Below are 12,979 nucleotides of genomic sequence, written 5' to 3'. Positions count from 1 at the left end.
ATGGTTTGGTTTGTTGTACTGTGGACACTGCTTTAGAAAGAGTAAGTGAAAGTATGGTATGAAGGGCTTTGCTCGAGCTGTGTGGGTGAAGTGAAATTTGCACCACCATGTTTTAGAGTTGTATGTTGATTCCTCATATCGAGAGCTTTGTTGGAGCTATGTAGGTGAAGTGAAAATAGTGGTGTTGAGTTTTTGATTTGTGTTTGGGTTACTGGTATTACAGTCTTCATTTGAGAGGTATAGCTCACGTGAAATTTACAACACAAATAGTTATTGTAATCTTTTTGTGTTAAGTTTTGATTTCTGAGTGAATATCTCTTTTGCAGTGCTGTCATTATTCTTACTACCATTTACTTAGTTTTTCCCCTTCATTTGGCTGTTCTGTTGGTTTCATTCTATTGCTGGAGTTAAAATACTCACATGTTATTTATGTTTGGTGGCAGGTGTAATGAGTGACATCATGGTCACTGTACTGTATGTGCTTGAAATTATGTACACCACATTGATGGCATTACTGGTCAAAACAGGTGAATGGAGTTATGACTTTATGCCAATCTACATTTACAATAAAGCAGTAGATCACTTTATATAGACTTATTTTTTCTTTGGATCTAGTTTGTGTGTGTTTTGATTAACAAAAAATAATGGGATATTCCAAGGGTCATTGGTCTGTTTCTATCAAAATGGTGTAGATTGCATAGGTTTCACACTCTGTGTCTTTTTTGTGATTATGGCTAAATACTGTCTATTTACAGATTACCAGCTAGCTCATTGGCTGAAAAGTAATAATAATGAGCATATTGGTCTGTCAATGCTCACATTACTGTTAAGGAATGTTTACATCTACTTCTGTAGCACAAACAATCATTGTAGTCTTTTATACCACAAGGTTTTTGTTATATATCCATCTTCAGACCAGAAGTTGCCAGAAGAATCAATTTCATTCACTTTAAATTTGTGTAAAGTCTTACAGCAGCCAGCCACCTTTGGTTTTATTCTCCAGTTTCTGTTTACCATGACCAGTTTGGAACTGACAAGCAGTTCATCATCAGATGGTACATATTTATTGCATATTTGCAGCATTGTTGTGGCTCATGTAGCTATGGCAAGAGAACAAAACATGTACACGCTGAATATGGTATAAGTACATACAGTTCATGCCTGGCCATAGCTGCACAACTCTGGTAATGTTGCAAACACGCAATAAATATGTATCATCTGTTGATGGTGATTCAAAACAGGTCATGATAAATAAAGGTTGAAAAAAATACAAAAGATGGCTGACAGCACTAATTTCTGGAAACCTTTATCAGTCACAGTGACCCATACATATAATGGATAGATATTAAAGTTTTGAAATTTTTTTGCACCTGTCAGATTATACTAGTGGGAAATAATAGAAAACTTTTGTGGCTATTGTTGAATGCTTTCATGAGCCTATGGCAGACTTAGTGATAAAATTTTGATTAAAATAACTTCTTGGTTGACAAACGGCTAGGGTGGCGCAGGGATTTTCGTTATATACAACATTACACATACTTAGAATGAGCAAGAGCTCCATAGGCAATGCAAATAGAGCAAAACATACATTCAAATTATTTTTAATGTTGTCGTTATCAGCAGCAGTGGGAACTACATTAGTGGGGGTTTTGGATAGGGCAACAGTTGGCTCTCCCCTTCCTGTGCTTCCTGCTGCATGTGAGAAAGCTGTGTGGTGGCTAAAAAAATCAGTCATTATAGCGGGCACATATGTGTCAAGAAAGAACTGGAGTTGGCTTACTTCTAGCCACTGCCATCATCACAGAGTTATTTTAGTCAAGGTGTAGTGTAGTTGCGAAAAATTAGTCCAAGGTGAACCGTGATCTGCACTATCAATACAAGACAGAAATATAACTTTTGTGTAAACTTTGCATGCTTATCTAGGATTTAACAAAGTTATGTATTATGGTTTGAAGATAGTTGAGAAGCTCCCATGTAACATACTGCAAGTAACTGGTTATCTCATCCAATTCAAAAGAAATTTAAAATATACCTCATTAGTAACTCCTTCCACTAATTATCTTAGTACAAGGATTTGATTCCTCCTTTAGATGGATGGTAAGTAGTGTGTTGTAAACTGTCCTGTTTAATTACATACTTAGGTTACTAATTTCTTTGAAAAGTACTTGATTAATGAAGTAAATATTAAGTTTCTGATAAGACAGCCTGCAGCCACCTAATATAACAGACATAACAACAACTTTCTTTCCAATTCACCAAAACACATTTGCCTGGTATAAACAAAACTAGTATTAAGCAGTATTGTGATACTTTCTTATTAACATAGTGTACCGCTTAAGCAATGTTTGGTTGTCTTTTGTTAATGTGTACCTTCGCTTGTTCCTTAGCCCTGTAGGTTCACCTTCTTGGTAGGATGTACAGAATATGATGAATGAGTGGAAGAAATCTCTATTCTTTCGAAATTGTGATGGTTTATTTATGCCAAGCCACATTAGTAAATGTATATAATGTAAAGGTGCTGTCAGAATGCTTAATGCCTTGAACATGCACCTACAACATGACTGTTAGTAAACTCCTAGCATCACTATCTCCAGTTGCCCACTTGCAATGTGAATGCAATAGGTAATCAGATTAGCTGATTATATGCTTTACCATTTGACAACTTAATATATGCTCAATGTAGGAGTTTTTACTTCTAGGTATTTCATCTGAAATTGATCTACCACTCTCTGATGACAGAGTGGCATACTTAACATACAAAATTCATGTTACTAATCAGTACATACTTAATTCTTTCCTAATTTGACATGTAGTTATTCTAATTTGACATCTAGTGATGTTATTCTACTTATGCTTGTTCTTTCCAATACTGCCAGGTTCTATCTAAAAATATTCAATAATTCATTCAATATAACTTTGATTTATTTTCAGAAACACATCACAAATCAAGTAGCACACCAGAACAAGTACAGGATTGCACAACCAAACGTTCTTTGCCACCACCCTATATTTTCTGGGATGGTTACTAGTGATAGGCCACAGCCAATACCCAAGATCATTATTTTTATTTTACCATCTGTGCGAAATTAATGTGTCCGGTAATATATTAGGTGTGTACACATAGCCCGTTGTTCTCATTGTTCATTATTCTATCTAAAATTGTATTCCAAATAAGTCGGCAAAATACGGTATAAAACTATGTGTTACCTGTGATAGAAGAATTTTTACCACTTAAATATGGAAGTCTATGAAGGCAAACAGCCTGCTGGTCCACATTAAGTACCCACTGACACAGAGAATGTATTGTTACCACTAATTCGACACACTGACAACACATGCAGAAATCTGATGATGGACCATGATGATGGGTAGAAGGTGGTTGCTTTTAGCAATCCTCCTCTTTATTGTTGGTTGTTCCAGTACATTTTCCGGTAGATCAGCCCCACCGCTCGTGTCGTGGTGGAGATGTGTTGATGCGCACAGCCCGGGGAATGCGACGCCATGCTCGGTCAGCAGCTGCGCAGGCAGTAGGAGGTTAGCAGTATGAGGTCTGGCCTAGCTCGCCTCCTGCAGACGCTGCGGCTAGTGACGATGGCGGGAGTCGCCGGTGCAGCAGTAGGCAACGCCCTCCGCCAGCCAGTCCTCGGGGACAGCGTCACTGATGACAACGACGTAACAGCGACTGAACAACCAATCAGTCAAACCGATGCCGACGCCCACCTCTGATGCCCTTCAATAGTGCAGACCGCTGCTGAATCCGCTGGTTACATGGCGCTGTGTTTATTAGAATGTGCTCGATAACTTGGCTAACGCAACCACACCGGCCCGCGCCTGTGTAATTCTGCTAATGCTGCATTCTGACTCTTGATGGCTGCCGAGCACATACACACATACCGATGCTCGTTGCAAAACTGTGTCACCTGCATAACACGCCAGCCAGCCTTCATCTGCCGTCTGCCACGAGGCTGGCGTATAGCGCACTGAAACACACTAAATCACAATTTTGCACCATATTTCCTAAAAATAACCCCTTGTCCTCTACAGTATGATGAATGAATTCAAGAGTGAGGTAATCTTTGTTAATGCTGTCACTGTAATTATCTTGTAACTTGGGACTTGCAGTGACTATCAGTGGTAAGGTTCTTTGCTTTCTGAGAGTTAATTATTGTTCTTTTCAGATTCTGGAAAGATATGTCAGTCTTATGAGGCATTGATTGGGCATTGGAGATCTAGTACATGTTTGGCTTTGAAGTAATCCGATGTCAGCTGGTACTGACTGGGGAGCCTTAGCAACAATACTAGGCTCACAGCGGACTAGGGCCAAGAGATTACGTTGACCGAGATTTGATAGTAGGAATGTACCTTATTTGGGTAGAGTGTTGGATTTTGTAGTAGTATGGGCCACTGTCATTGCATTTGATTGTATGATAAGTATAGAACATTTATTTACTCTTCAGAAATTGTGCAAGAGTATTTTATTTTATAGTGTAAATGAATGTTTCTCATGAATGATTTTTTAGTTTTTAAAGTGGACTGATAGAATGTAATGTTTTTCATTTCATGTTTTATCTTTTTTATTTTTTGTTTTAAATTCTTATGCTTGCATGTAAAAATTTAATAAATGTTTAGTTTTAACAAATGTTTGAAAGTGCTATTCTGCCTTTTGCAACCTAGTCCTCACTTAGCTGCCCACTTTTACAGGGGTTATGGGTGCAACATCGTAAGTTCTCCATGGTCCCTGTCTCCCCTCTACAAGATGCCTAGACATACCTTTGAAAACCCACTCAAATTATAGTGTATGATTACTGATAGATCCTTTATCACCTGTAGAAGATACAGTGCACACAGGAGAGGACTGTACTAGAGACATCCTCACTGAAAAGTGATCACCAGTAATTACGTAAACACTCATTTAAATGCACCATTTTCTAACTGACAACTGTGGACTCTCTTTTCTTGGGGGGAGAGGGAGCAGAATGCATATGCCTTTACTGTACAGCTGAGTCTGGTGAAACATAGCAAAGTGCAATAACGCCATTTCCTATAACTCTACTTCTTAGATAATTATTTTTCTTTTCTTTCAGTGGCTTACTCTGAGAACTATCTATGACCAACTGTTTTCTTTTCCTTCAAATAGAGTTTTGTGTAGATATTTCCTTTGCAAACATCAGAGGCATGTTTGCTAAGGGAATAAACAGCCATAGCTTAGAGTTCATCCACTGTAGTGTCTGATGTGGTTTATCCAAACTATAAAAATAACTAATAGAAGAAGCTAATCATCATCCTTATATGTTTCAGCACTAATAAATGTGAAGTAATCTCTCATTTAAACAACACTGTTATGTCCATCATTGAAGTATTAGATTACAATTCCAACCAGTTTCAGAGAACAAAGCTTCAAAAGTTCAGTGTTACGAAGAAATACCAGCAGTATAACTGTGTCAATAACTTTTCACAGTGTCCTTAACTTTTCACTGAACAGACAACTGTAGAGTTCCTAATGATGAAGTAAGGCTTTCTGGTGAAGCACTAAATATTTTATGACTACCCACACAACTAAGGGTGAGAGAGGTAAAAAAGATTTTTGGAAGAAACTTCCTGCTCAGTTGCAAAATAGGACAACCAAAACTGCAATACTGAAATGCCTTACTGTACAATATGTTCATTGACATTTAAGTGTTTGTTTTTATTTCATGATGTGATCAATTCACATAAGGTATAAGTCAGTTCTGTAAAGACTTCTCTCCCTTATATACCAGTTGTGCCTGTAGAAATAACTGTTAAGGGATTTAGAAGTTTATCATTAAGCCAAAGTGAACAACTTAAAACCATGAATGGGAACTAAATATATACACACAATCATAATAAGCACACATTACAATGAATTTAATAAGTTTGCTACATACTAGTGATATGAGTTCACTGAGGCACCGAGTCCAAAATCAACAAGTGAATTTATCCAGTTTCAAGTACAGGAAAACAATTCCCTGCATATATGTAACACTCTGGTTTAAAATAATTTTTCTGAAACAAACTGTCTTCATTTTGTATGGTGTTTTTTTTACCAGTTTTGTACTTTTATTTTCTGCATGCACCAGCATTATAATTATTGGGTCAAATATAATTCCATCCTTTTGGCAAGATATTTATATTCACTGTAACCTTTTACTTTCTGTCTACCATCCAAATCAGCCAAATGTGTCTAATAACATACATGATGATAATATCATTAATTCAGAAAAACAAAGTTTTATGAATGGGTGCACATGGTGCAACAGACTGCCAAGATATCTAAAGAACATATAATTGAAATTTGTTTTAAATAAAGTTACACCACACAGGAAATGAATAAGCATCACATATTATGTACTTTCCAGTTCTGCGTAGCATAGTCCATAATACAGGAACTGCAGCATTGCAGTTGTGAGGCTACAGAATCCAGAAATTGTATCCTACAAAATCTGCTAATGGCAAGAAAATAGTTGCACAACTATTCTGGTAGAATATCAAATTATGAGCAGCTAAAATAATCATACAGAACCAACAAAATTGTTTGTATAAACATTTAGAAATACCTCTTGTGAAATGGGAAGAATAATGTTTACAGTTCAACAGTGAATTTAGAAAATGCAAACAGAAAGAGGCAGGTAACAATCATCTGGTATTAAAATATCATACCATTACTATCAAAGGACGTTTTAATCGAGAAAACATGGCCAAGAGGCAGCTGGACAAAAGAGCTGTTGAGCATACTACCCAGGATGATGTTCTGGACTTTGACAACTTCTTAACTGCCTGGACCTTCTGGATTCTTTCCACCCACACCAGCTTTTCTGGACTAGACAGAGAGAACTCTCCTTGCAACATTTCTTTCATTCTCTAAATTCCATTGGCCTCAACCTGCACTATTCTGTGTTTTTCACTTGCCTCTACACCTTCTCTGCTCCCTTTCCAGTCCCAACACACCCTTCTGTTCCACAAGTGCACATGTACTGTCTGTTTCCATTTTCTACTTTCTCTGCCCTCCCCCAGCCTTCCCCTCCCTCCCAAAAAATAATCACCTAGTGGTGCAACTTGTTACTCACTATCCTATTTCCTCAAAATTCCTGGATGCTCCCATAGGCAGCACTAGTAACTTCCCCCAACCCTAGATTGCTATCATTTGCACTCCCCATCCCATGCCTATCACATGCAAGTATGTGTATGAGTGTGTGTGTGTGTGTGTGTGTGTGTGTGTGCATGAGGAATTGACTAATTTGAATGACAGGTTCCACCTATTCATCCTCCGTAAAATTACAGAGTAACAGCACTCACAATCACACAGTTTATGGGTGCTTATTTCTTGTAACTTCTTATTAAAACAACTACAATCAGATATTTGTAATACTTTCCTTTGAAAAAGTTACATTTTCCTCTTTCAAGAATTTGTCTATGGATTTTTATCAGCAATAAAAAAGTGAACCAAGTATGTGCAATACTTGCATCTCAGTCACTGCATAAGATGTAAGCAAACAGTGATATACTGAGGTCTTGCTACTTCCCCAGAGTGATATTCTCAGCTATTTATCCTAATATAAATTAGAAGTTCTTATTATATGAAGTTAAAAATCACGTAGTGCCATGACCCCTTGCATTTTTATAGTATATCTACAGTATCTGTACATGCAGTGAAACATTCATTGGGGAATTATGTATCTCAATTTTTCTGCCATTTTGGTTTTTATACCAAGAAGTGCATTAAATACAGTATGAACATATAGAATATGTTTTACTATATATAAATTCGTTAGATCTTGAGCAAAATACTTCGGCACCTGCAACAGGAACTCAGTTCATGTTCTCACTGCTGGGCATGTCTACCCATTTATTCCAAAGGGTGGCCACCTCAGTTTGCAGTCACCTGCTGACTTGTGTGCTTCATCCACTACCAGCTGCTGTGCCAGTATTTTCATATGCTGATTTTAGTACTTGTCACTCTAGTGAAAGGCAAAAGACTTATTAGTAATACTAGGATAACCTGTTAATATGAACATTCTCTAGCTGTAGCTTAGAAGTTCTGTTTGTGAATAGGCTTCAGCTGTTGATATGCACTTCATCTACTGAGCAGTGATTCCACACAACCAAACCCTCATGACTTCCCTCACCCACTACTATACCATAATATCTGTGCAAATGTAGGCCACATTATTTCACTCTACCAAATTATCACCTACCAGCCTAACCTGAACCTTGGGCTATGCTACAGATCAGTCATTCACCATAACGAAATGCATATGCAACCTTGTTATGATAGTGTCCAGTTATACAGATAAAATAGTTGTGTTCACACATTGGCAGTTCATATGTATAAGGAAGTAGCTTTTGAAATGTAATTTTAGAGATAAGTGCTGAAGATTATATGGGTAGATCAGTTAACTAATGAGGTGCTACTGAAGATAGTTGGTGAGAAAAGAAAGTAACAGCACAACTTTACCAAAAGATGGGACTGATTTATAGCATGCAGCTTTAGGCATCAAGGAATCATCAAGTCAGTATGGTAATGGAGGGAAATGTATTGGATAAAAACTGTACAAGTACACCAAGGTCTGACTACTGTAAGTAGGTTAGAATGGATATAGGTTGCAGAAGTTAAAAAGATATGTAGAGGCTTCCACAGGGTACACCAGAGTGGACAGTTGATCCATTTGGTCTTTGGATTGAAGAAGATGGCACTAATGACAACAATAACATCATCTGGAAATTCTACCATTTACAGTTTTTTCCAGTTTACTGAATTCTTTTCTTCCTCTATGTGGTTTGTACTTCTGCTGAAAAGGTAGGCGGAGGAAAGTGGAAGAGCAAAGACATGTAAATTTGGCAAGAATGATACTGACAAAAATTAATTTTTTGTTGACAGTGATGCAGATCCTGTTTATGCACAACGAAATTCATTGGATGTTGATAATACCCCAAGTGTGGCTTAGCACTGTTCTACCATCAGCTAACTTTATAAGAATTACAGATAGCTCTAACTACACATTGCAGAGTCTTTAATGGTGGCAGTTTAAAAATTAAATCTGTATCAACAAGCACCTGAAAGGTGGTTACAGTCACTGGTTAGTTTTACTTTGTAACAAAAGGAAAACGAATAATAAGTCTGTTTAAGGGTTAGCAGTTTTTTACCCTCATGTTGAACATGGGGCATTAGCACTGTTTTTAGCCTACTTTATTTCCCTATAAATATTTTTGTGTATTTATTTTTAGGAAGGAGCACAATTTACATTCACTGAAGGACAAGTGGGAAATACGTGACAATATACATCTACATCTATACTCAGCAAGGCAACTTTGTGTATCAGTGTCACTTCTCCCTTTTTCTGTTCCACTTGCACGTGATTCATGGGAAGAACGATTACAGGTTTGCCTTTGTTTGGGCTCAAATTTCTCTAATTTAACCTTGACAGTCTTTTTGTGAGATAATAGGAGGAAGAAATATTTCAGCTGGCTCCTCCAGAATGTACACTTCACACATTCTCCCAACTCTAACAGTAAACTGTGTCGTGATGCTGAATACCTTTCTTCCAGCATCTGCCACTATAGTTTGCTGAGCATCTCCAAGGTGCAACCGTGCTTACTAACTGAACCTGTAAGAGAATGTGCTACCCTTCTTTGGATGTACTCTATCTTCTCTACCAGTCCTACCTGGCACAGATATCATGCTGTTGGTTCAAGTATTGTTTGAATAAGTGTTGTGTAAGCTGCTTTCTTTGCTGATGGACTAAATTTCACGAGGATTCTTCCAATGAATCTCAGACTTGTATCTGCCGCACTTATGATTAATTTTCTGTTGTTGATGCATTTCAAATCATTTCATACACATACTCCTAGATACACAGGCTGTTCAGAAAGTAGGGAAAGTTTCCGTCTGATGCCACAAAGTGCTTGCCGATCTCGTATACTGTAGTATGTGCGTCTTCGGCAGCTCAGTCGGCATCCATCCATGAGAAAGGGAACGTCTCTGCATGTGTGGTTTTTTTATATTCGAATTTGAAATGTGTGCTGCAATCGAAAATACCCCCAATTGTGAGGTGCAGTCTGTGATACGATTTTTGTTGGCAAAACACCTAAAACCTATAGAAATTTATCGTGAACTGGGTGAAGTGTATAGAAACAACATAATGAGTGAATGTTCCATCCAGAAATGGTGCATTAGGTTTAAAATTGGACGAACCAACATTCATGATGAAGAGAAGAGCACACGCCCGAGCATTGTGACTGACGATCTTGTCACTACAGTTGATGAAACGGTTCATGAACATTGTCACTTCACAATAACGGAGCTTTTGCATTCTTTTCCTCAAGGTTTGCGGACTTTGTTGTTTGAAACTGTCACACAAAAGCTAGCCATAAATTTTGTGCATGATGGGTGCTCAAAATCACCATGAAGGACAGCAAATGAGGGCAACGTTGACATTTCTGGAGGCCTATCACAAACATGGTAATTCATTTCTGGATCGGATAGTAACCGATGACGAGATTTGGATGAAACACGCCAATTGCAAGACAGGTGAAAAGAAAGTTGTTTCATACATCATACTGTATCGAAAATCGAATTGGTGTCCTGTCAGGTCCAGAAAAATTTCTCTGCTGAATGATTTCAGTTGCTTTTCTATCACTTATTTTGATATCTGTCATTTTTGCAATGGTTTCAATTAAGAACTAGAGAGTGATCTTCCTCTGAGAAACAGTTTTGGACAAAGACATTCAATATTTTGAGCTTTTCTGTGCTGATTTCTGTTTCAATACAGTTATGGTCGTAGAGTGTGTGCACAGATGGTTTTGATTCATTTACTGATTTAAAGTAAGACCATAACTTCTTAGGATTTTCTGCTAACTTGTTGGACAGTGGTTTACTTTCAAATTTGTTGATGCTTCATAAACAGTCCCCCTTATGCTAATTTTGGCTTTGTTAATGTTCTTTTGTCTGTGCATCTTTGGCTTCATTTAAATCTGTAGCGAAGTTCTCTTTGCTTTTCTGACAACCTCTTAACAAAGTTGCCAAACCATGGTGTGTCTTTTCCATCCCTCACAACTCTGCTTGGTACATGCTTGTATAAAGTATAATACATGATGTTCTCAAATTTTGTCCACTGATGCTCACTGATGTCAATGTTGGGAATGAAATTTTAATGGTGATTTGCCAGGTAATCTGAAATTTGTCTCTTGTCGCTCTTCCTACACAGAAAGATCTTCCCGCCTTTCATGCTGTAATGGCCTTATGATCACTGATACCATGTTCTACACTAAATGAGTTGAAACGTTCTGGACTGTTTGTCACCAGTAGGTCTATAATATCATCCCCATGAGTCATTTCTCTGATTTACTTCTCAAATTAATTTTTGGACAAGGCACTTAGAAAAATTTTGTGTGATTCTCTGTCTCTACTACTCATCATAATCACTAAAATTTATAACATGACCAAGGAAATTATACAAAATATTTTCCAAGCGTCCTCTCTGCTGTTGTGCTGAAACTGTTGCTGAGGCATGGTCTCTATAAAAGTGTCATATAAGCATGTTCGATCCACCTTTAACACTTATCTTCACCCAAACTATTTCGCATTCTCAGTGTGCTAATCTCATTAGATATTACCATAGTCAGTATTATGTCAACAAAGGTCAAGCATCAATTTAATATTGATTCTTTAAATGTTTCATTAAGAAAAAAAGGCAGAGAGGTATTTCCTACAGCTTAGAAATAATGAAAAAATGTTGAAAATTAATGTCCCTGAATTGTTTATATGAAAATTCTTACAGGTTTTTAAATAAAACAAACATCATTAACACTCTGAATCTTTATTTTCCTAGTCTACTTATTTGCACCCCGCCTCTGCTACAGGGCTCCAACTTATGGTGTGTAATGTGGCAGTGTGTATTATACATAACTATGTCAGTTCATAGAGCGAACATGCTGTAATCAAGTTTCAAATGCAAAGAGTTTCTACACACATGGAGATCCTTCTTCTTCCACATGACAATGGCAGGCCACATACGAGCAGTGCAACATTTCCAACAGACCAACACCTTTGGGTCACTGCCATCAATCATCGTCCACATTTTCTGTGTGAAGAATTTCTCTATACAGGTTGCGTTGTCTGGCATGTACATTACTCGATACATATTTTTCCATTACACATTAAACAGTGCCAAATGTCTAGACATCTTTTGACTGTTTCTGCACACAATCAACAGATGCAGAGATGCTATATGCAGTAACCAACAAGATGGAGCAGCTGCCCACACATCAAAATGAAGTATGGCCCACATCACCAGTGTGTGCCCAGAAAGACTTGTCAGTAGAGGCCACTGGCCCCTTCGGTCCCTGGACATAGCATCATCTGATGTTTATTTATGGGGAACATGGCATGCCATCTGATAATGAGGAAACTGTTTTGTTCAAAGTGAAAAAATGCAAAAAGGGAGTAAAAAATATCACGTACAAATGAAAATACATAAATAAAGCAAAAGTAAATGGTTTACATCAACTATTCTTCTATGGTCATCTCAAAGAAGATAATCAGAGATGTGTGCAAGTGAGTATGGTGAAGTTTTACTATCAGTTCATTGTGGGGAATATTAACTGCTGAAAACAATGCTTCGGTATGGCAAAAACTGTATCATTACTATTTCCTTATAGGTGTATAAGGGATTGTTATGGAGTTGTGTCAGAGAGGGATCTCGAAGAGATATTCACAAACTTTTACAGCAAACAAATGAAAGATGAACAAGATATATATATATATTCACAAGTGCTGCCACAGATTTACATATTATATATCATCAACTTCCTGAAGATGTCAAGTAAATACCAGGGCATTTCAAAATATCCATGGCATGACAAAAATTCATGTCCACCATATTACAACTTGTTTACTTTAGAAATTCTCCAAAGGACATGAGATATAAAAATAGGTCAGAAAATGCAACACCAGGGCACATAT

Source organism: Schistocerca americana, unplaced genomic scaffold, assembly GCF_021461395.2.
Source record: "Schistocerca americana isolate TAMUIC-IGC-003095 unplaced genomic scaffold, iqSchAmer2.1 HiC_scaffold_15, whole genome shotgun sequence".
Taxonomy (NCBI): Eukaryota; Metazoa; Arthropoda; class Insecta; order Orthoptera; family Acrididae; genus Schistocerca; species Schistocerca americana.
This window is presented reverse-complemented; position numbering follows the sequence as displayed.